Genomic DNA, 13,214 nt, shown 5'->3' with positions numbered 1-13,214 from the left:
AGTTCTGGAAGTTTGCCATGAGTTAAGATTTTGGAAGTTTTGTTTGTGATACAGTCACAAATGATGCCACTTTGGCTGAGATGATTTCTATTTGTCTTCTAACAAGTGTTCTATTAGATACACCCCTCCTTTCTATCATGTAATGAAGAAAAAATGTTTCTGGAATACCACCAAAGGATAAGAACAACTGCATGGGATTAAATTAAAAATAAAAGAGTCCAAATTAAGCCCAGCATTAGAGGGAACCACTGAAAATCTCTGTTCCAAACCTTTGTGTTTTTGCTAACAGCATGCAGCTCTTTCCTGGTTGAAAACTCTGTGGTTTAAAGCATGTTATATTTTGAGTTTTATTCATAATCATAAGACACATAAAGTCATGTGTACAAAGATCTTCTTGCTTGAATAGCCTCATGAGATTTTTTCCTTCCTGTGGAAAGTAACACCTTTTACATGAAATACAAATCCCAGGTCCTAACCTCTTACTGTTTTTAATTATTTTCATGACTTGGAATTAAGTAAGCTGGATTTCCTGTGGACTTATTTCTCAGAGTTGATTGTCCTACATGTTTAACAAGCAGTGACTGAAGATTTTTTTTTTGTAACAGAGACATTTACAAGGTCTTTTTCTCACTTCAGTTTTTTGATATTTTATAAGGTCTTCATGCCAATTGCAGTCCCTCAGTAAAGACATAAAGAGGGATTCTTATTTTCTCTGTTACCTCATTTTCAGAAAGTTTGCAGGAATGTAGTATTGGAGGCATCTGCTTGTCCATTGAATTTCGTTGAAATTGGCCAAGAAACTCAAAAACTATTGAAGGAGGTAGGGAAAATGAATGGGAGACGGGTGATTTAGACATTGACATAGGGTTTGGTTGCCCTTTTATTTATGAAACCAGTCTAAAAGCATCATGGCAGTTTGGATAACAGGTTAATTCAATATCCTGGTCAAATTTTCAGCTTGGGTAATAGTATTCTCACTATTTAATTAATCTTAGCTTTGGCTACCTGGGCCAGTCTTCTCATTAAACCTTTCTGAATATCTGCCAAAAGCTGTTAAACAGCTGCTGCATTTCATGCCATGGTTGGTTATGTTTCTGTGGTGGATGAAGTCTGTATAAGACTGCAAAGAGAAATATAAACTAAAATAGATAAATATTTTTTAAATGGAGTGTGGTATGTACTGAAGTGTTGGATAATGCTGGTGGCAGCCATAAGACACATGCTTTTCAATAAGGTGTATGTCTGTTTGTGCATGTGTACATCCTGAAGGTTGCCTGTAAGAATCAGGTATATATGTATTTTCAATAAAGGGATGTAGGGATGGAACATCTTGTAGTAATGACTGTTAAAACATTTCAGTTCCTCCTCTTTTATTTGCTGTGCTGTCAGTGCTCTGAGGAACAGAAGTTTTAGTACCTTTGCTTCACCTTACCTTCTCCCAGTATTCCAAGTGCCAGATACTAAATTTTATACAGAATTTTTGCATCCTTGCCTTATTAGTTGTGGATAGTAGTGGCTTTCAGAAAAGGCTGACAGTGACTAGTACAACAGCCTGTTTCATGTTAAAGTTTCACATAGATCCTACCTTGAATTTCCAAGCTGTTAGACCTTTCCGAGAAGCATGCAGCCATGTCTGCAAAGTTCCACTGCACCCAATTTCCTCAGTTTTGGGGAAAAGGATTTTAAGTGAGAGGAAGTAATAATTAAATAAAAAACATGTTCTGTTGTCGTGGTTTGACATGGAAGTGATTTTTTCAGGAAGTTGGGTCAAACCAATCAGTGGTCAAGTTTGGATATTGGCACCTGAAGTGACCACTGAAGATAGGGATACGCCTCTGAGAACACAGGGGGTTAAAAGCAGGAACTCCCAAGAGCTCGCTCTCTTTGGTTCTGGTCAGGGTGCTGTGCAGATCTCCCCTGCCCAGCCATGGGGCTGGGTGGGGGAGGGGAAGCCATGTGGCCTGGTCGAGGTGAGCTGAGGGGTAGAAGGACTGGAACCAAGCCAGCTTCTGTGGACAGAAGGGTGGAGAGAAGCGGAGATGTCTTTGTCATTCCCCCCCAAGAGGGAAGAGACAGAGAGTCCGGACGGCAGCTGTAACTTTGCCGGCGCGGAGGAGAAGGAAGGAGGGGGGAAGGTGCCCAGCCTTGGCCTTGGGAATCGGCTCCTGGGCAGAGATATCAGCCATCCAGGGAGTCTGAGCTTTTAACCCTTTCCTGAGAAATGAAGGCTTTGTAAAATATTACTCCTCCTTGATTTGAAGTAGAAGAGGGACAGTCTGGGATCCAAGATGATAGAAGAAGAAATTCTTGAGTTGGAAAGAGATGATGGAGTGGCTTGTAGCTGGACTTTTCTTGTTAGCCATAGACTAAACCAAATTCTCCTGACAGAAGCTGCACTTAGGGGGGTGCGTTGGTGAGCCAAGAGACCTGTTTCAGTGATTACCAGCAGAGGAGTAGAGAGAACAGAGGAGAGTTGAAGAAGGTGTGGAGAAGCCCTCTGTCTTCAAGGAAGAAGAAGAGGAGAAGAAGACCTCTGTTCTTGGACCCTCAGCCCCAGGGGAAAATGGGGGGGGACTGTAGTCCCAAAATGAGAAACTGAACTGTTGTCTCTTTTGGTCCATGGCAAAGCATCCTTAAAGGAGCCCTATGAGCAGTCTGTCCATGCACGGTGGTGAGAGCACTGGGACATGGAAAGGAGAGTGTCACCATGGCAGATATTCTCCAGGAGGTTGCCATGTGTGACATGGAAACACAAGGGTGGCAATTGTGTTTCCTGGGGGGTCTGTGGCACAGGAGAGCCTCCTGTCTCCCTTGAAAGATTGAGTATTTGATTATCTGAAGGGTGGCAACTTGATCAGGATCCCGGGTGGTGTCTCACTGTTGAGTTTGTTTGGAAATTATGTGGGAAGAGGAGAGGTGTTTCAGAAGGTCTTCATCCAGGATTTAGTGTTTGTAGTTTTTATAGTAGTAGTAGTTTAATGAAGTTTTTTTCCTTTGTTATTAAGCTTGGGCCTGCTCTGCTCTGTTCCTGATCACATCTCACAGCAATTATTTAGAAAAGTACATTTTCATGGGGGCGCTGGCGTCGCGCCAGTGTCAAACCGTGACATCTATTAACTCCAGACTGCTGGTAACATAATAAAATGGAAGAGTTTGTTAAAAAATAAATGCTCTGGAATGAAGCTGAATCAGTAGAGCACAGCTGTGGTAATGAACCCTAACCACAGACCAGGCTACATTAGCAATGCTTTAGATATCAAGCTCCTTCCAAAGGCCTCTTCCAGTCCAGCTTTGAACTGGAATAGATGATCTCCAGAAGTCCATTGCAGCCCAATTTTTTTCTAGGATTCTCAGAATTTGTTCAGATTTTCCTAAGTATTCACTTTATTGTTACTGTTAATTACCTACTGATTTTGTTTAGTCACCTGGCTGTCTTACTAGCTGGTCCAATCAGCAATGCTTCAGAGTTCATGGAAGAGGGCATCACAATTTAATAAATATGTGAGATTGGTAGCTAGCAGTATTCTCAAGCCACATAAAGTTGCTGTAAATCAATGAGAATTAACTGTAATATTTGACTTTTACTTGGAAATACAAGGAAGGAAATAGATGGATTCAAAACTTAAAGCTAAAAAACTAACAGTGAGTATTACTTTAATATCAGCATTCCCTGTGAGCTGAAAAGCCATGGGAGGATATTTGTATGCCTGGCAGAAAAGGTTGCTGTTATTGATTGCCTGAGTGAAAGTTTTCACAGTAGGGATAATAAAATGATAAGACAGATTTCAGTATGTGAAGGAAGAAGAGGTTGATTTGAGTTTGACCTGAGTGCCAAAGAAGAAAGTGAACATGGTGAACAATGCCAAAAGCCAACACGGTTGAAGCCAAGAACGCAGTGTTAGGTTTGTTCCCTCCACATGCACTTGAGTGTCCTGATACACATTGTGCCTCTGCAGTACAGCCCAAGACTTCCAGCATATATTCTGGTGCTGCAAAAAGTCATATTTGAGGGTTGAAGTGGTCCAAGTTTCCCCAGAGGGTACCCAGAGCCATGTCTTATGCAGTATGGATGGGTGTGGCATAGAATTTTTGGGGGTGGAGCCAAACACTTTGTAGGGTGGGCAGCAAGACTGAGATAAGACCTGGTAGTCCTGTGCTGCCCATGCTACTTTTCAGGCTATTTTTCTAGACTAAGTGCTCAAACAGACCTGGTGTAGCCTGTACACCAAAAAACTTTCCTAATTTTCAGCCCTACTGTTTGGTATAAGAATTTTTTTTCTTTTTTTCCCAGCCCCAGCACTTCTCTTCCCTGTAACTTTCTACTTCTAGTTTTGTTCTGTTATGGTAGGTATTTCCCACTTAACGAGAATACTGATGATGTCTGCTGAAAACTTTTATCTTGCTTAAACACGGAACTGCATTAGAAAATAGTTTATTTTGTTTTGAATGATTTCATGAGTCATTTGACAATTGTGTTCAATGCATGAGTGAAAATAGTACTTCCAAAAACAGAAATGCAATTCTTATATTGACAAAGTTGTATAAGACTATTAATCTATTGTCATAACAGAGAAAAAAGCATTTCTAAGCTATATTTGATAAAATTACTGTATTTATTTGAGTACCCTCCATTCTTTCTGAATTTAATATTTTGTTGAAATTCTGTTAGTAACAACTTTAACAATCTGTGAGAGTACTTGCTTTCTAAATATATATTATAATATTATTGATTTTGCTTTTAGTTAAACATCTGTTGAACTGATAGTATTGTGATTCACACTTGGCGATTTGTTTTAACTGATATTAGTCACATTTATGGAAGAAAAAGCTGTATCCCTTTAGTCATATTGAAAACATCTAAAATACTATTTAAATTGGTAACATTAATATGACTGTCTTGCTGTATCGGAAATCCTAAGGCACCTAATAACAAATGGCTTTAACTTAAAAAAAATTCAAAGCTAGCATTCAAAAAATTATGTAGAAATAAGCTTTGATTTAGGATTGTTTTGTAAGTGAAGCGTATAAATGGCTAGAATGCAAAATAAGATAAAGGCAGCACAAAACAGAATTAACCAATATTCCTTTACATTATCAAAAGATTCCATCTTTTGGTACCTTTTTCTTCTTTTCTTTTTTAACTTTCTTCAGCATCCCTAGGTACTTCCTCATTATACCCATATTTTACAGTCTCCACTTATACATCTCATGTTTGTTTCCTGAATGTACTCACTACTTAACCTTTTTCTCTTATCCTCAAGTGTCTACTCATAGTGTTTATTTTACTGTAATTAAAACGTGGAGACTTTTTTGCATATCTGATCTCATATTTTGTTAATTCACATTTAAAAAGAAATAAAAACATTTTTAAGACAATTTTACCCTACCAAAAGAGATCTCCACCTTGTGGTAGATGATTTTAAATTTCAGCTGAATTTATCCAGAATTTTCTTTAAATTGAAATAATAGATTCTAAAGCTTTGAGGGCACTCTGCTTATGTGCACCAGAGACTGACAAAAATCTCTCAGTTGTCCTTATGTTGAACTAAAGCGTTTTTGAAAAGTGATTACCTTCCAGAAATATGTGTGGCATTGTTCTCCCACTGCCAAGTAGGAAATCAAGATCTATCCTAGGCAGAGTTTAGTTACCCAGTTGGTAGAGAACAGTCCAAATCACTGCAAACCTGGACTAGGCAAACCTGCAGGCACTAAGATATAGCGTTGTTTATCTTTATCTTGCCATAAGAAACTTGCATATTTTTCCAGAATTTGAGTTTAGGGAGGCCTGATTTGCAGCTCTTGGTTCTCTGATAATATCTGAGGCTACAAAAACTGATTGATTAGTCAAGCACTACTGTCCAAATCTGAGGGACAAACAATGTCTAACTAAACTTTAAAAAGACAAGTTATACTTGTGCTCTATGAATGTCTTTTCCTATGTATGCCTAAAGAATAACTTTAGAAACTTCAGACATACTTTCTGGAGAAGGTAATATGCTTGTTATTTGATTCAAGTAGGAATTGTTTTCCAATTACTCAAATTAGAATCTTTAAAATTAAGAAATCTTTAAAATGAAGAAAAATAAATCCTACATTTCAAATTATACTATTTAATTTACATCAGTAAATAATCTCTCAACTAAAGGATTTTAGTAATACCTGCTGATTTCCATTTTGGATTAAATATTTTGTATGGAAAATTCTACTGTGAAATACAAAGAGTGTATATGTTATGTCATGTAAGAGATCCTAGATCCTTTAGTTTATCTTGGAATGCCTACATACTTAACAGGTAATTTGGGGTTTGTTGATGTTTCATTTGTTTTTACAGTTAACTGAAAGATCAGCTATGTCTTTCTTATAGGTTTTAATCCAAGAACTGGTATACTGATCAAAAACAGTATGTATACACTTCTCCATGTTCTTAATTTTCTGTTTCTTGCATTGCATTATTGCTTTGTGACCATTTCTTAGAAAGAAACTTAGAGATGGTTGCTGCCTAAACAGTTGGAGTCAACATCACCAAAAAAGGCTTCTGCAGTACAAGTCTTTTGATGATGTCCTTATGTGTCTAATACATGTTTAAAATAATTGGGTTTTCCCCTGTGTAAGTAAAAATAAGTAATAAACTTGTTATGACCAGGACTACAAAGCAACAGGAACACATCATTTTGTAGTCATTGACATTTAAAATTCATCAGAACAGGTTAGAGGTTTAATGTAATGAGACACAGTATACGTAGGAAAGCATTTTTCTTCCCTTGCTACTGAAAAAATGAATTTTCAATCTTTAGTTTTGGCTACATGTGACTTTATCAAAAAAGATACAGTTTTACTTTCCAGATGCAAGGTCAAATTATTCTGTTGTATTTTTTAAAATAGGTATGTGATTAATCACTTGAACTAGGGAGGGAAGACTTTAGGATTAATTTCCATCTCTTGCCTCCACATTTAGTTGTATTCCTCCTCTTGTGTATTTTTATTTCAATTTTAAAAAAAAGCTTCACAGAATAGCAGTATAACTCCATTTACTACATGAAATCATTTATCAAGGCTAAATAAACTGTTTTTCAAGGTCCACAGCCAACACAGGAAAGCATCACAAAAGGGAGTTATTTCGTAACTGTGCTGAAGTCTACTTAATGAACTGGAAGTATACTTCTCAAGAGGTGACAGCATTCTACCTGGAAGTAGTGCTTTCATTAAAGCAGCAGCAAGACAAGGAAAAAGAGGGAAAAGTTATGCCAATGTGCATGTCTTATGTACTTAAATAGAGCTATTTGCTTTCACTGTCACTTCTTCCCAGCCCTGACAACATGAAATACTTTTCCTGCAAACAACACTGAGGATTGTGTTAAAGAGCTTTTGCTAAAAGCTCTCTAAAACAGGACTTGCTTTAGGAACACTATTTCTAGAAGGTACATTTTGGCCTTGCTGCTGGTAATCATTGTGGTATGATAGGAAAGCTCTTCTATCACGCACATTGAAAATAATTTTTTTTAACTATTTTTAAACAGAAAAATACACAACTACTTTTTTAGAAGTATCTAGATTTATTCTTTATCTGGTAAATATGCAGGCAAGATTATGACACCAGAGATTCTTTCATTATTTACCTCCATCAGAGGGATTACTTTAATTTTCTTCACATTTATTTGGAATTTCAGGTCTTTTGATGTGTTTTCAATGACCCCAACAAAGATTGTTTTCGCATTCCTTCCCAAGTTATCTTTGCAATTCTGGTCCCTTTAGAACATTAGAACGACAATTTAAATGGCAATACAAAGAGCCAGGGATGTATTGTCAGATTTTGTCAGATACTCAAATAAACTTTTGTCAGATACTCAAATTTTGTCAGATACTCAAATAAATTTCTTCTCTTAATGTCCATGACACCCAGAGACACGAAAGCCACTCTAAAATAGCTAGAATTGTGTTTAATCACCTTCGTTAAGAGTAGTATTGCTGACCTCATGTAATAAAAGTTTGAATGTGATTACTTAAGGGGAGTTCTTAGATGTTATCTCCAAATAAGTAGTATGCTAAATAAGTACTCCTATTTATCAAATGTTTCACACTTGCAAGAAAAGAAATTTTATTTTAAAATATAATCTGTTTGTAAAAACTATGTAAAGTATTACTCTACAAATGGTTGCTCTCTATTGATATTTCATTCTGGTTGAATTTTCTTCTTTTCTTTTTTTTTTTTTTTAATTAAACTGACAGAATTCAAATTAGTGTTGACTGTTGTTTACCTCAAAGTTGCTGCCCATCTCACTCCCCCTGCTACCTTTTTTGACTTTGTAGTGAAATTTGAGTATGATAACATAAAGGCACAGAGGTTTTCAAGGTAATTGAAAGTTTTTTCAAGTTTACTGAAGGTGTCCTGTGAGATAATGCCCTCATTAGAGGAAAACTCTGTCATGGTACATTCTGTTGGCATGTGAATAATATCTACTGGGTCAGAATACACAAGCTAGTTAGTACTCATTTGTGTTATATTTGGCTCAGGAAATTTTTATAAAGCACATTGATAGAGCAAAAGTAATGAGATTACTGTGTTGATGTAGATGCTTGGCCAAACATACAAATCTGTACAGAATTAGGCCTCATCACAACTTCAGGTTATAGTACAAATTGTTAATTAAGCTTTCACAGTTTCTTTGCTGCTTTTAAAGGATTTTTTGACACAATTGAAAGCAACAGCAAACACACACAGGTCCTGTACCCTAGTCTCTTTTTATTCCCTCTGTACTTTGCTAGTAACTTTAGTTTTATCTTTGCTGCTGATTTAAGTGATGAGCACAAACTGGGCTTTGAGTTTGCCCTTTTTCAGCACTCTTCCCAGATGAAACAGTTACCTACCAACACAAATCCTGAATTTGTTTCAGAATATTATTGATGTGTTCATAAAAGATGTCCCGTATGTTCAAGTACCATGTGTGACCTGCTTCATGATCAGAGGCAGTGGGAACCAGTCCCTCATGTCTTGTGGCTTTTTGTAACATCTAAGATTTCCTGTGTTGGGACGCTCTGAGGTATCACAAGTCAACTTTGGTAGGTGTTAAATTAGTATTTAGACCATAGAGACAGAAACTCTTCTTTGTGGTACTTCTTGAATGACTTTGTATGTACCTAGACATACGTGAATCACTGTCTGGGTAGTGATTTTTTTTCTCCATGGATTTTAGCAAAACAACTAGAGAAGGTAGACTTGAATACATTTCTCAACAGAAGATGTGCAGAGTTGCTAACTATCATTTACCATTGGTGTTAAAAATTATTAAATACAGTGAATAGTATTCTTTGGTGATTGATGCTGCAACTATCTAACCTGATACTTTACAAAGAGTGTGTTCATGCAGTCAGAAATATTCATTCAGTTTCTTTGTGGGCTAGGGTTTGGTTTTTTTTTTTTAATTGACTTGTGTTTGTTTTTGAATATTAATACTATACATTTGTGTGCTGGATATACACTGAAGATTTGTATTTTGAGTGCCTGAACAAAGATATAAAAAAGAAACTCCTGAAGAAGTTAACATCAATGTTCCCCACTGAGGAGGTCTGGGAAATTTCTTTATATACCTTTTCAATCTGGAGGATGGCTCTGTAGATATGTCCCAAATGACAAAAAATCTTTAGAAGATACTCTGGGACAAATCAATACAATTGATAATAATGAGGTTTTTGTCATCAGGACTAGATGTTACTCATTCGTGTTCAGAAGGCAAAAAGTTTTACCTTTCTGATAAAAGAAGCAAGATAGCACCAGACATGGCTTCATCTTAATTTTCAGCCCCAAGAACTTCTGATATATTTAGGTGTTGCTAACGGCATGGTTTTAGCTTTACTACTACAATATATCCTCACTATCCATTCTTCCAAGAGCTTGAGTACAGAGTAGAATAGTGATGAGAAACACATATAAATCTTCAAATATTATGCAATTCCTATTAATTTTTATATTCCAACAGGAAGAATATTGTCATTGTCAGAGAATACTCCCAGGCAGATTATCCCTATCTTCATCTTTTGAATAAATAAAAGAGCAATAATGTCAGTTTAAGCCAAAATGTAACCTTTGTTGTGTTTAGAAATGGTTATAAAGGGATTGTAAAAGAAGTGTCAGTTATGAATAAGTAAAGTGTAGCGTAGGCAAAAAGAGACTATCAGATGTTTGCAAGCAGTTGTGGAAGAATGTTTTAAGTTACAGCCATTGAACAGAATAATTTCTGATAAGCTTAGAACTTCCAAAGGTATTGTGGACATCTCCATAGTCCATTGTAATGCAATGTGAAAAACAGTTTTTCTTAAAGAGCAATGTCTTAAAACCCCATATTTTCTGTAGCTGTCTCTCAAGTGCTGTAATTTTCTGGACTTGCCAATGATACTCTAAATCTAAGTAAAAGAGTTTTTCTCTGGAGTACAGTAGAGAGTTTAATATACAATTGAGAATACAAGAATACTTCTGTAGAGTGGTCCTGGAAATGAACAGCAGACTCACATGTTATTTTCTGTCCAGCACTTTCTGGCAAGTCTGGATATATTGCTTTTGCAGGCACAACAGCTTGTGGTGTAAAAATATGGTATCAAGAGTAAAAATTTGAATTGCATTGTGTCTTCATTTGCCAGTCTTCAAATTTCAATAGAAAATAAAACTATATCTCTAAAGAGCACAGTATGTTTTATCTTTGCTAGAAAATTCAAATAATTTACCATTTGGAGTTGTTAATGAACAGGCTATAGCAGGGAATTAAGAAAAAATAATCCAGAAATATCAGTGCACATTCCAGATTTTATTCAGTTACATTGACATCTTTTCTGCCCTACATGCAAATCTAAGTACTAACATGCATTTTAGTTATATAGCCCTGTGGAGCTACTACGTGATGCAGAAGAGTTCTCTTCCTCTGTACAAGCTGATAAAACATTTTATATTTCACATGAGGAATTATCCCCTTTTAAAAAAGAATAATTTTTCTCTAAGAAGATGATTTGAAATTGTATAACTCGTGGCATTCTTGTTCTCCACAGAGGGATTTTATAATCTTAGTAATTTCCTCAAGTATGATTGACATCCTTAGGTAGACGGATGCACAGCAAGATGTTGCTAAGTCTTGGTCTGAGTAAATACGTGGTTTTAATTATGATGTTTAACTTCTGATTTCAACTGACTTTTGTCTTGCCTGACTTAATTAAAATTTTTTAGTAATAATATTGAATGTCTGGAATAGACCACATAAGATAACACAATTTATATACTGTAGTCTGTAGTCATCATGTCCTTGTTTAGTATTAGAGTTTGTGTATATGAAATTTTACAAAATTCTATAATTTGATGTTTTATTCAGAATTTTGGTCACCAAGTTACTTGCTAATGGCCTTCAGAATTCAATGCCAGACTTTTACAGTAATTAACTATAACAAGGACTGAATGGAAAGGCTTTATCTGCATACAGTCTAATGTGCACATATCTTCTGAATAAGAAAATCATTTAGCTGTCACTGAATGAAAGAACTAAAATGCTAGTGAACAAAAACTACCTGTGGTAGATGATAGCAAAAGTTCTGTGAGTTTGACAGCCACCTTCTCTTCATTTCTCTCCTTGAAGTGTCAGATTATATGTGGATTGCTTTGTAAACCTTTATTACTTGCAAGGAATGACAACCCCAAGGGAAACCTTCCACTTTCACCTGAAGAAAAGTCCTTTGACACCTGGAAGGATCAAATGATCAGAATAAGAGAGGATGCAGTGTTAAGTAATTTTGTAATTCTTTCAAACTATCATTTTATGAATTAGAGTTGGAAAATTTATTAAACCCTCAAGACATCCCTGTGTGTTTATTTTGTTCTTCTTAGTGAGAAAGCCCTTTATACACAAGACTAAATGCACATGGTTCTTATTTTTCATAAAGACAGGATTTTTAGTAAACTATAAGGAGACAAAGAAGGGTGATTCTCCTAGCCTTTCTATAAGAACAAGATGGCTTTCAGCATTCCTTGCCCATTAATATTTTCCTTTCTTCCCCCTGTCTCAAGACAGGTGCTACAGATCTCATGCTAGTTGTTTAAAGACTTGCCCATGCAAACACCAGCAGTTAAAGTTCATACCTAGCTTAGTTATAAACACCTTCTTACATGCACAATCAAAGAAAAAGAGGGATCAGGGGGAATGAGTCTACTCTGGCTTGTGCTTCAGAGAAAGAAACCTCACAACCAGAAGACTACAACGATTCATGGCAGTACATTATGTATCTGCTGTACTTGCAGTCTTTCAAAGAAAAAATAAATCATGTGGAAGAGCAGCTGCTATGGGGGAAAAGCGTATTGGACTTTAGAGGGCAAAATTTCTTTCACAATTAGGTTAATTAAAGCAAATTGTTCAGTATTGCCTTTTTATCTTCTATAAAATGATGAGATATCTTCTTCTCAAAGGGGTTGGAGAATAAAAACTGTACTAGTAAGAAAAGATTAGTTACCTATTGCAGGTTTGATGTTTTAAAATGTCTTTGTGGTAATAAACCCTGTTGTAAAACACTGAATGACATTCAACAGGACAAGACAGGGTTTTACACACTGAAACTATGAAAGTCCATTATACAAAGAACAGTAAGTAAGGAAACACTTAAATGATGTTAATACCATTAATGGTTCTCAGTCTTTAATTGTTAAGTGAAAACAATGGCTGTACAGATCACTCTTTTCTCTCTTCTTAAAGGATTCTTTCTAAAATCTGTAATAGTAATGAGAGCTCCACAGCGTTTAAACAGTAGCCTCACCCACTTCATCATTCAATCATTTCTACATCAGGTATTCCAAGTTTTTTGTGGTTTTGTCTGTCTACCAAGACAGAGTAACAAATATGTTGAAAAACACAGAGAAGTAATAATTGTGAGATTTTAGTTTTCCTTTCATATTATGATACTCAAGGTCACTTACCAGTGGCTGAATCTCAGAGAGAGAAGGTTCACTTCTTTTTTTTTAAATTAAAACAATTTCAGGCATTTTACATAAGAGACAGGAGACGTCTTATACCATAAATTAGCTACTTCTTCAAATGCTAATAAAATATGTAAAAATTTAAAATAATTTACAAAAAAGTCTGTGTAATATTTTTGTGTGGTCTTTTAATTCTGGTGGGAGTAACATTATTTTTTCTTAATTGATTAATATTTTTGGAATTTTTAAAGGAGGAAAACAAATATAATTGAAA

At 35.8% G+C, this 13,214-nt stretch overlaps 1 protein-coding gene across 7 annotated transcripts in view; it reads left to right on the top strand.

Annotated features, from left to right (window-relative positions):
- The window catches only part of SGCG (sarcoglycan gamma), a 104,572-nt gene that overhangs the window by 33,591 nt on the left and 57,767 nt on the right, over window positions 1-13,214 (top strand). Inside the window, exon 4 of one of the 7 annotated variants that reach the window (XM_068181287.1) lies at window positions 9,975-10,056. The exons of the other annotated variants lie outside the window; for them this stretch is intronic. The gene's annotated coding sequence lies outside the window, so the exon portion shown is untranslated. The remainder of the gene's footprint in view (window positions 1-9,974; window positions 10,057-13,214) is intronic. 7 annotated transcript variants of the gene reach the window in all.

The sequence above is a fragment of the Anomalospiza imberbis genome, chromosome 2 (genome assembly GCF_031753505.1).
Source record: "Anomalospiza imberbis isolate Cuckoo-Finch-1a 21T00152 chromosome 2, ASM3175350v1, whole genome shotgun sequence".
NCBI lineage: Eukaryota > Metazoa > Chordata > Aves > Passeriformes > Viduidae > Anomalospiza > Anomalospiza imberbis.
Note: the sequence above shows the minus strand (reverse complement) of the source record. Positions and strands in the feature narration are given on the sequence as shown.